Raw genomic sequence first — 10,835 nt, 5'->3', positions numbered from 1 at the left:
AAGACAACTTCCCCGATAATGAATTCATAACTCTAGAGGAAAGCTGGTTAGGTATCCAACTGCTTTCATTCTTCTTTTTCCTGTTGTTATTTATATTTTGATTTGTCTATTTAGAGTTTCCAAGTGTGTCTTGGTGTTGGGGATAGCAAAATGTTGTGGAAGAAGATAATATTTTGCAAGGATATTTCAAAAGGTATGAAGTATGAAAAATAATTTGCTTCCCCCATTCTAGATCAACTTGGAAAGTCATTTATTTAGGACTAAAGTGTAATTGAAGAGACAGGCTGCCATTGGTAAATATGAGAGATGCAGTCAAATCTGGTATTCTGATCCCAACATTTTTTTTGTGAACAAAGATTTTTCTAGGCCATCATAGTGAAGAAATGGAGAGAACTAGTGCTTGTTGGGAGTGCATTTGAATTATGAATTAAAGGGCTCAAAGGTTGATATTTCTTCCCCTGATAGCTCTCCTTCTTCATCTCCCATGGGGCACTTCTCTTACATGGATATACACCACTTTATCGTTAATACAGATTATTTTATAGACAATTCAAATTTGGACACCTATCACCATTCCTTTAATGACATAGCACATTGCACCTACCTCATAATGAAGTGTGAAAAGTAAGGGTCTGTCATGGGGCACCACTATTATTCCATATACACTTATGCTGTACATGTATATGTTTATTTGTAGTGGGGTGAATCTCAGTTCCTAAACTCAGATGGGCAAGAAGTGTAACTTTACATTCTGTAACTGAACTTAATTTTTGGATTTTGAGCTTTTGATTTGCTGGGAGTGGGTAGAAAAGTCCTGACAATAGCTTTTCCTGGAGTTCTCCCTTGCCCATACAACCTCCTGGTGTTGCTTCATAGTTCCATGATTCTACCCAGTTTTAAGGTGTTGAGGTGGTGGAAAGAGAATGGTTACTGGTGCCCATGTCCTCTTTAGATACAACTTTCTGCTATTTGGTGCTATTCTTTCATCATAGAAATCCTTTCCTGGCCTGTCTATGGTCCAGTCTTCCTACACATACAGCATAGCTGATATCTCTGGGGTATGGCCATCTCTTTTTGTTCTTGGGAATCATGCTGCCTTTTTCTTTTTCCCCTCCTTCCAACCTCAAGGAAGCTTCTCCTAGTCTTAGAGAAACCCATCTTTTTCATATTTATGCTTGCTCAATCCTCTCCTCTTAGACTTTTGGGAATGAAAGCTGGATTTCTGCTGGAGAGCACATTCATGCCCTTCCCTACGGTACTGAACATGGACCTGAATGGGAGGGGAAGGGAACTGGTGAAACAGAGGCTGATGCAGAGAACGATCTTGAATGCAGGGATGATACCTCAAAGTATCATTTCTTTTCAAGATTTTATTTATTTATTTATTTATTTATTTATTTATTTATTTGAGAGAGGGAGACATAGAGAGAGAGAGAGAGAGAGCACAAGTGGGGAGGAGGGGGAGAAGCAGACTCCCCACTGAGCAGGGAGCCCAATGTGTGGCTCAATCCCAAAACCCTGGGATCATGACCTGAGCCAAAGGCGGACACTTAACCAACCAAGCCACCAAGGTGCCCCTCAAAGTATCATTTATGTACAATTCTGGGATTTAGTTATATATATTTTGTTTTGTAAGAACTATTATTCCCAAACACTGTACCAATGGCCTTTCCTTCAAGTTGCAGAGTTTGCAAGCAGTGAGGAACCAACAAGTGTTCATCCACTCTCTGTCACTTATCAAATAAGCTATTTGGTAGAAGAGACACAAATTGTAAGCTGTGCAGTGAAATTACCTTTCTATGATAAGTTTTTAAGGATAATTAATTTTAGGTGGCTGGCAAATATACTATGCAAACCAGTGGATTGTGAAGTAGCTATGGAGGGCCAACGTTTTTTTTTTCTCCTAATAAAGCACTGAAAACCTTACCTTTTAAATGTATTCCTTGATTAACACAAATTATATCTGCAGCATAACAAATAGTTTCCAAAAACAAAGAATTTTCATGGAGGGAATTCAAATCAGAAGTAAATGGATGGGTGTGAAATCCTTTCATTGCTACAATAATGAGATAATTTATGTAATACCTCAAGCATCAAAATCCTTTAATGGCTTTTTTGAAATATAAAAGACTGAAAAAATCAGTTATGCCTTTTCCCTCCTTCACTGAGTGTTTATTTGAAAAACTCCTTGTTCAGTTAATGTTCTCTTGAAAAATAATAGCAGCTCGGTCTGGGATGGAGAGACAAATTGTTTAGTGGTTTTCTTAGTGGTTTTCTTCTCAGAAATTTCTATTGTAGTTATGGGGGAAATGTTTTCTCAGCAATAAAGTTAATCCTCTTCCCCCACCTCCCCAGTTTTCTGATAATAGTTCATGATGTTATATTGTACTTCAAAATTTTAGTGCTACTTCAAATCTGCTGCTCAAACTTTCATCAGATTTTATTTTTTCTTCTTTTAAACTGACCGCTTCCTAAACCACCTCACCTCACCTCATCTCATCTCACCTCTGGATATCCATGGCAGCCTTGTAGAGCAGAACTTCTCTAACAATTTGTGGCGAAGGACAAATTTCTAAATCTGAACTCCCTATTCCTATGATAATTTGCTCACAGACTAGAAACAAAGAGCTTGAAGACTAGGGTACATGGGCCACACTTGGGGATGTTCTGGTATCCTGTTCACCATCTCTGCCCATCCCCATACCATCCTGGATATTTTCCCAAAATATTGCTTTCTGAAATGAAATCCCTACTCATAATCCTGGAGCTCGACATTCTGCAACATCTGACAGCATTCAGTCTGTGTCCTAGCACACATCTCAGCCTCCTCTATGGTTCTCTCTCTTTGTTGGAAAGTAATTCCTCAGCATCTAACTAAAAAGCAAACTTTGCTCACTACACTTGGCTGTATTGATATCCAGATTGCCTAGAACATACTGAGCCACAAGCATTGCTCTCTAATTGCCTTATTTTTTCAGATGGATTACTTATTTTAATTAATGAGTAACTAATGAATTTGGTTGGCAAGAAACATGGAATATTTTTAGTCAAGGGTGGGGGGCAGGGAGCAAGCCATCATGGGTACAAGGGACAGGGGTGGTAGTATAAGGGGGGGACATGAGTGCCAAGAATTTTTAACTCTGGGTGTTTAGGATTGCATAAGTGATAGTCTTAGGGGAGAATTTACCCCTGATTTAAAGAGGTGTGTGTGTATGTGTGTGTGTGTGTGTGTGTGCGCGCGCACACTTGTGCACAGAGAAAGGAATTTATGGAGAAGAGGAGATTTATGGAGAATTATACAAAGATCATACAATTTTTGCATAATCTTTTCTTATCTGAATTTTTTATTGAGAAAATTACAGATTCATATCTAGATGTAAGCATTAATACAGAGAGATCCCATATACCCTTTATGTAGCTTCCCTCATCGGTTGTATCTTACAGAGCTACACTCCAGTATTACAATCAAGATATTGGCATTGATTCAAACCACTAATTTTCAGATTTCCCTGGTTTAATGTGTACTCATTTTTGTGTATGTGTCTATGCAAGTTTATCAAATATGTAGGTTTGTGTATCCATGGTCTTAATCAAGATATAGAATAGTTCCATCAGCACAAGGACCTGCCCTGTTACCCCTTTGGAGCCACCCTCTCTCCATTCCTCCAGCCTTACTCTGGCAGCCACTCATCCTTCATTCCTAAATTTTTTCATTTCAAAAATGTCACATAAATGGGAGCATACAGCATGCAACCTCTCAAGATTGGCTTTTTCACTTAGCTTAAGTCTCTAGAGATTTATCCCAGTTGCACACGTCAATAGTTCCTTTTTATTGTTGAGTAGTATTTCATGTTATGGATGCATCAGTTTATTTAACCACTCACCTACTAAAGGACATCTGGGCTGATTCCAGTTGGGTTGCTACAAATAAAGCTGCTACAAGCATTCAGAAACAGGTCTTTTTTTGAACGTAAGTTTTATTTCTTTGGGATAAATACCCAAGAGTGTGATTGCTGGGTCACTCGATAGCTGATTTGATAGTTTTATTTAATCTTTTAAACTCATTATTTAAAATTGTTTTCCTACTCCACATTTTTGTATTATGATGAAAAGTACAGTTGCTTGATCAGTTATGGCTCTGATATTAATACCTGAATAAAACCATCTTTTTAAAGTCTTTTTGTCTTGTTTAAAATAATCTTAAAACTCATATCTCATTTTATACTTACAGCACGTCTATAAGCTCAGCGGCAATTTATAGGAAACCAAGACACAGAGGTGTTAAATAACTTGGGCCATATAGAGAATTAATAGCATGGTCTGAAGCAAATCCCAAGGCCCCTAAAGCAGAATTTTTTAAACTATATGTGGTGACACATTAATGGATCATGAAATCAACTCAGTCACAACCAGAATGTTTTTATAAAGAGACTAGACTAGAATATAAAATATCTTAGTGCATTGCACATAGTAAGAATATGTATTGTGCAATTTATATATAAATTTATTTATAAATTGGATGATAGTTAAAAATGATGTCCTTATAGCTTAATTTTTTCCATTAACCCCCCATATAATTAACTTATATTTTCCCTTGTGCCTAACAAGGACATACAAAAATCCAATTAGTCTAGAAATTTAACTAAAAATTCTTGGTTAATATTGGTATGAAGGAAGGCTTGAAAGCAAATCTCTTATCGCTCGCTCTAGGAATTTGTCAAAATGTTTTTGTCACTTTATGGAACTTTATTTTCTTCATTACTTGAGGCAAACCTCATATACAAACATTCCTGGGCTACAGGAAAAAAGGGAACACTCCTAATTCACTTGATAAAATTAACTTTGATAATAAAACCTTACAAAAGCAGTACAAGAAGTTAGAAGTGAGAGGACTGCCCTGAGGCCACACATTTAGAAACAGCTGGAGCCAAGACCCAACTCCAAATTTTCTGACACCTAATAATATGCTTTCCCTGAAATCTTACCCTGATTTTCTGTAGGGTATTTTCAATGTAGCATATGGTGTTTAGGCTGATTCTGTTATGGACAGTCTGTATATGCGAGGGCTTTCATACAGAGGTTACTGAAGCTGCAACAAGAAGGATGGGAAAGAAAGACTGACTGTTTGCAGATACTAGATGGGCTGTGATATAGGAAAGAGAGAGAGCATTTCTGTCTTACAACACAAGGTAGAACTAGGATAGGATTTTGGCATTTAGAATGATGGAAACTTCTTCATCTCAAGGAAAATATTTCTAGGTAAGCTGCTCAGGAACAAAATAACTGCCTAGCATGGTCCTGAACTATCTAAATAAAGAAGGGCTCATTAACCCACCAGAAAACTATCTATCCCAGCTACTGGAGGCAAATTCTTCAATTGGACCAAATGTTCTCTAAGGTCTTTTTCCAAATCCAAGCTCCTAGGAATCTATTGCTAAATGACTTTCTCCCCTGTTAGTCATTTATCTCTGCAAATCCTACCCACGCACCATATTTCCTTGCAATCTGTTTAGAATTAAAGAAATGATTTCTAATTGAAACCTTAACTACCATGATTTTATTTCCAGTAGATATAATTTATCAAAAAACCGAGCTTAAGGGATATGCATTTTTTTCTCTTAGTTTTTTGAATTGGGTCATAAATCAATTAACTCATATTGTGGAGTAGAACAGAACAGGATGAAATGTGAAATGCAGTGTTTATCAATGTGAAATGGAGACTTGCCTGATCATAATCCTCTAGAAGTAGGTAGGGATAGATATTACTCAATTGGAAATTCTGACAGAGAGAGGAAAAGTGATTTACTCAAGATCACGGAGCTAATAAGTGATCACACAGCTAAGATATGGTCACAAAGCTAACAAGTCCTGCACTTGCTAATGCTCTTTGATGACTCCTTGAATAAATATTAAACTTATCCATGGAAGAATATGCTTGAAGGGAAACTTCTGACTTCTAACAAGAGAATTTTCAGGGGATTATAAGTCCAGTTGTGAGTTATTATTTACACAATAAAACTCATTATTATCCCCTACTTTGCTTACTAATATGTTATTTAAAAAATAGATTTTGCCTCCTTCCATGGATTTCTTTTCCTGAGGAATAAAAAGGAGGTTCCTTTATAGATAGACAATTCTATTCTGAAAGCATGACATTCTAAATCATAAGATTTTACCTCTTGATTTCCACCACCTCTACAAAAGATATTGAAGTTCATGTCAAGTACCATCAGGAAAAAAATGTGAGTATAACTAAGATCTTAAAGTAGTAATTTAATAACTCCCTTTTTATACTGTAGTGTCAAGTAGACAATACTTATATTTCTTGTGCTCTCACATGATTTCCACTTTACCTTACTGTATTTGAGATTAAGGTCCTGTCCACTGCACCAGAGAAGAGTGGATGTAGGCTCCAATGTCTGACAGGTCTTATTCATGACATCTCTGGGCCTACAGTAATGATAAGAGGTTGGTTAGCTTGTGATTTGGAAAATTCTAGAGATTTGGTTTGAACAGTCATGGGATAGAGATGAAGAAGGTTGGTAATGTGAAAGTGGCTGCTGTACCTAAGGGAATGATCTAATTGAGAATGGGCTGGACAGGTTATGATGAGAATTATATTTTCTTTTCTTTGATGGACTTCTCATTCTGCTTGCTGAATGGCCCCTTGGACATTTAAAAATATGCACAAATGAAGAGGAAGATGGGAAGAAGGAGGAGCCAACCTGAACATCAAACCTGCTACTACTGTTGTGGGAGCTTGACTCTCTAGTAAACTAACTGCTGTTTTGCAGGTCTGGGTCTTTGCAGATTCCTTGCAACCCTACAGAGCATGCGGAGCAATTTTCAGAAATTGATCTTTAGGGCTTAAGTTGGTGAGAGGTTTAAGAGATCCTACATGTTGCTAGCAATCTAAGAAGCTACTAAGACAGATTTTGATTGGCATAGTTTACTGAGAACTGAGTTCAAGAGATCATTGCTGAGGGGACTTTGATCTTACGTTTGCAGCAAGTATTTACACTAGACTATAAGAAGAGTGGGTTTTACTTGTCAAGGTGGAGGGGTAGCTTAGCTCTTCTGCTCTTCTTGCCTCTCCAAGTGAAGTTCTACCAGCAATTTTCTGGTCTCACTCTTTAGAGGCAGAATATTGGTGATTAAAGAAAGAGTGAAAGTAGATACTTATATTAAATTCTTTGTCTTTACCCAGAAATTTTATATAATTTCTAAAAATTCCATTTAATTTTTAAACATTCTTGATGATTTTTGTCATCTCTTCTGTTTTATTCTATTGTTACTTATTAAAAATTGCAATTTTAAAATTTGTAGATTCACATACAGTTGTGAGAAATAATACAGGGAGACACCTAATTTCCTGCAATGATAACATCTTGCATAATTATAGCACAATAACATAACAGGATATTGACATTGATATTGTCAAGATATAGAACATTTCCATCACCACAAGGATCACTCATGTTGCCCTTTTCATAGCCACACTGACTTCCTTACCATCTAATCTCCCACTTGTCCCCTGGAAAACACTACTCTGTTCCCCATTTCTTTCATATTGTCATTTTTGAGAATTTTACATAAATAGAATCATACATTATGTAACCTTGTAGATTGCCTTTTTCACTTTATAATTCTGAAAATTTACCCAGGTTGTTGTATGTATCAGCAGTTCATTTGTTTTTATTACTGAGTAGTATTCCATGATATAGGTATACCACAGTTTATCTACCTATTTACCTATAGAAAGACATCTAGGCTTAATCTAGGTTTTGGCTAGCCTGAATAAATCTACCATGGACATTTATGGGCAAGCTTTTCTATGAGCACAGGTTGTGTCTTTTTTTTTTTTGTCAGTATTGCTATATAGGTTTGTCAATTTTACTGATATTTTCAAGCTCTTTGATACATTTATTTACTACTTTTCTGTTTTCAATTTCAGTGATTTCTGCTTTACCTTTAATTTTTCCTTTCTTCTACTTGCTTTCCTTTTTTCTAGTTTCTTGATATGGGAGTTTAAAGAATTGATTTGAGACTTTTGTTCTTTTCAATATCTTTACTTAGTGCTATAAATTTTCTTTTTAAAGACTGCTTTAGCTATGTCATCCATATTTTGATATGTTGTATTTTCATTTTCCTGCAACGTAACTTTAAAAAATATTCCTTTGAGACTTCTTCTTTTACCCACGGATTATTTAGAAATGTGTTGATCAGTTTCCAAGTGCTTGGAGATTTTCTTATCTGTTACTGATTTCTAGATTGATTGCATTGTGGGTGGAGAACACACTCTGTATAATTTCAGTCATTTTAAGTTTGTTGGTGTTTTTTATAGCCCTAGGACATGATCTATATTGTATATATATGTAGTCTATATTAACCTATGTTCTGTGAGCACTTGAAGGTATATATTCTGCTGTTGTTGGCTGTAATATACTATAAATTTTGATTAGATTGTGTAGGATGATAATGTGAGGTTCTATATCCTTGCTGATTTCTGTCTAATTGTTATATTAATTGTTTTGAGGGAATATTGAAGTCTTCTACTATAATTCTGGATTATCACTTCATTGTATACTTCTATAGCTGTATCTTTCATACTCATCATGACTTATTCATTCCATAGCTAGAAATATGTATTCCCACTTCCCATCACTCCTTTTTGCCCATCTCCTCATTCTTTCACCCTCTGGCAACCACCAGTTTGTTATATGTATTTATGGGCCTATTTGTACTTTTTTGTTTGCTTGTTTTGTTTTGTAGATTCCACATATAAGTGAAATCATATGGCATTTGTCTTCCTCTGACTTATCTTACTTAGCATAATACTTTCTAGGTCCATCCATATTGTAGCAAATGGCAAGATCTCATTCTTTTTTATGACTAAGTAATATTACATTATTTATACCACACTTTCTTTATCCATTCATCTGTCAATGGACATTGAGGTTGCTTCTACATCCTAGGAGGTAAGCATTACTCTGATATCAAAACCAGACAAAGACACTACAAAAATAGAAAACTATAGGCCAATATCCCTAATGAACATAGATGCAAAAATCCTCAACAAAATATTACCAAACCACATTCAACAATACATTAGAAGGATCATTTACCACCATCAAGTGGGATTTATTCCAAGGATGCAAGGATGGTTCAATATCTGCAAATCAATCAATGTGATACAACACATTAACAAAAAGGATAAAAATCATGTCAATAGATGCAGAAAAACCATTTGACCCAAATTCAACCTTGATTAATGACAAAACCTTCAACAAAGTGGGTTTTAATGGAATATACTTCAACATAATAAAAGCATGTATTACAAACCCATGACTAACATCATCCTTGATGGGGAAAAACCATGAAATTAAAAAAAAATTATTTATTTGAGAGAGAGAGATAGCAAGAGAGAGAACAAGTGAAAGGCAGGAAGGGGGAGACACAGGCTTGATCTTAGGGCCTCAGGATCATGGCCTGAGCTGAATGAAGGCAGATGCCTAACCAACTGAGCCACCCAGGTGTCCCAAACATGAGATTTTTTTTTTCTAAGATCGGGAAAAAGACAAGGGTGTCCACTATTACCATGTTTATTTAGCATAGTTTTGGAAGTTTTAGCCATAGTAGTCAGATAAGAAAATGAAGTAAGAGGCATCCAAATTGGCTGTCACTACTTGCAGATGACATGATAGTATGCATAGAAAACCTTAAAGGCTCCACCAAAAAACTGTTAGTGAATTTAATAAAGTTGTAGGATACAAAACTAATGTACAAAAATCTGTTACATTCCTATACACCAATAATGAAATGGCAGAAAGAGAAATTAAGAAAACAATTCCATTTACAATTGCACCAAAAAGAATAAAATATTTAGGAATAAGTTAAAACAAGATAAGATCTGTAGTCTAAAACTGTAAGACAATGAAGAAAGAAATTCAAGATGATGAAAACAAATGGAAATATATGCCATGCACGTGGATTGGAAGAATATATTGTTAAAATATGCATACTACCCAAAGCAATCTACAGATTCAGGGCAATCCCTATCAAAATGCCAATGGCATTTTGAACCCCTAATCCTAAAATTTGTGTGGAATCACAAAAGACCCCAAATAGCCAAAGGAATCTTGAGAAAAAACAAAGTTGGAAGTATCGCAATCCCAGATTTCAAGATATACTACAAAGCTATAATAATCACAACACATTGGCACAAAAATATACACACATAGATAATATAATAGAATAGAGACCCCATATATAAACTCAGTAATAAGTATTTAAACCATTTACATTTATAGTAATTACTATAGATAAATAATTTTTACAATTGGCATATACACATTTAAGATTTTTAGGTCTTCTTAGAGGACTGAACTCTTTGATCATAGCATGTTCCTCTCCATCTTTGCTCTGATGTCTGCTTTATCTGATCTAATAAAGCTATTTCTCCTTTCCTTGATTAATGTTTGTATAATATATATCCTCCCACCTTTAGTTCCAACCTGACTATATTATTATATTTGAAATTTCATGTAGATAGCATATAAATGAGTCATGTTTTTAAATCCACTCTGCCAATTTCTGTCTTTTAATGGGTGTATTTAGACAATTTATATTATATGTAATTATTATGTTAGGGTTTATTTATAATTTATTTTAAAATATTTTATTTATTTATTTATGAGAGACATGGAGAGAGAGGCAGAGACACAGGCAGAGGAAGAAGTAGGCTTCCTGCAAGGAGCCCAATATGGGACTCGATCCCTGATCCTGGGATCATGCCCTGAGCAAAAGGCAGAGGCTGAACTGCTGAGCCACCCAGG

Source organism: Canis lupus, chromosome 7 (assembly GCF_048164855.1).
Source record: "Canis lupus baileyi chromosome 7, mCanLup2.hap1, whole genome shotgun sequence".
NCBI classification, from domain to species: Eukaryota; Metazoa; Chordata; class Mammalia; order Carnivora; family Canidae; genus Canis; species Canis lupus.
The sequence above is the reverse complement of the archived record's forward strand: the minus strand, read 5'-3'. Positions refer to the sequence as shown.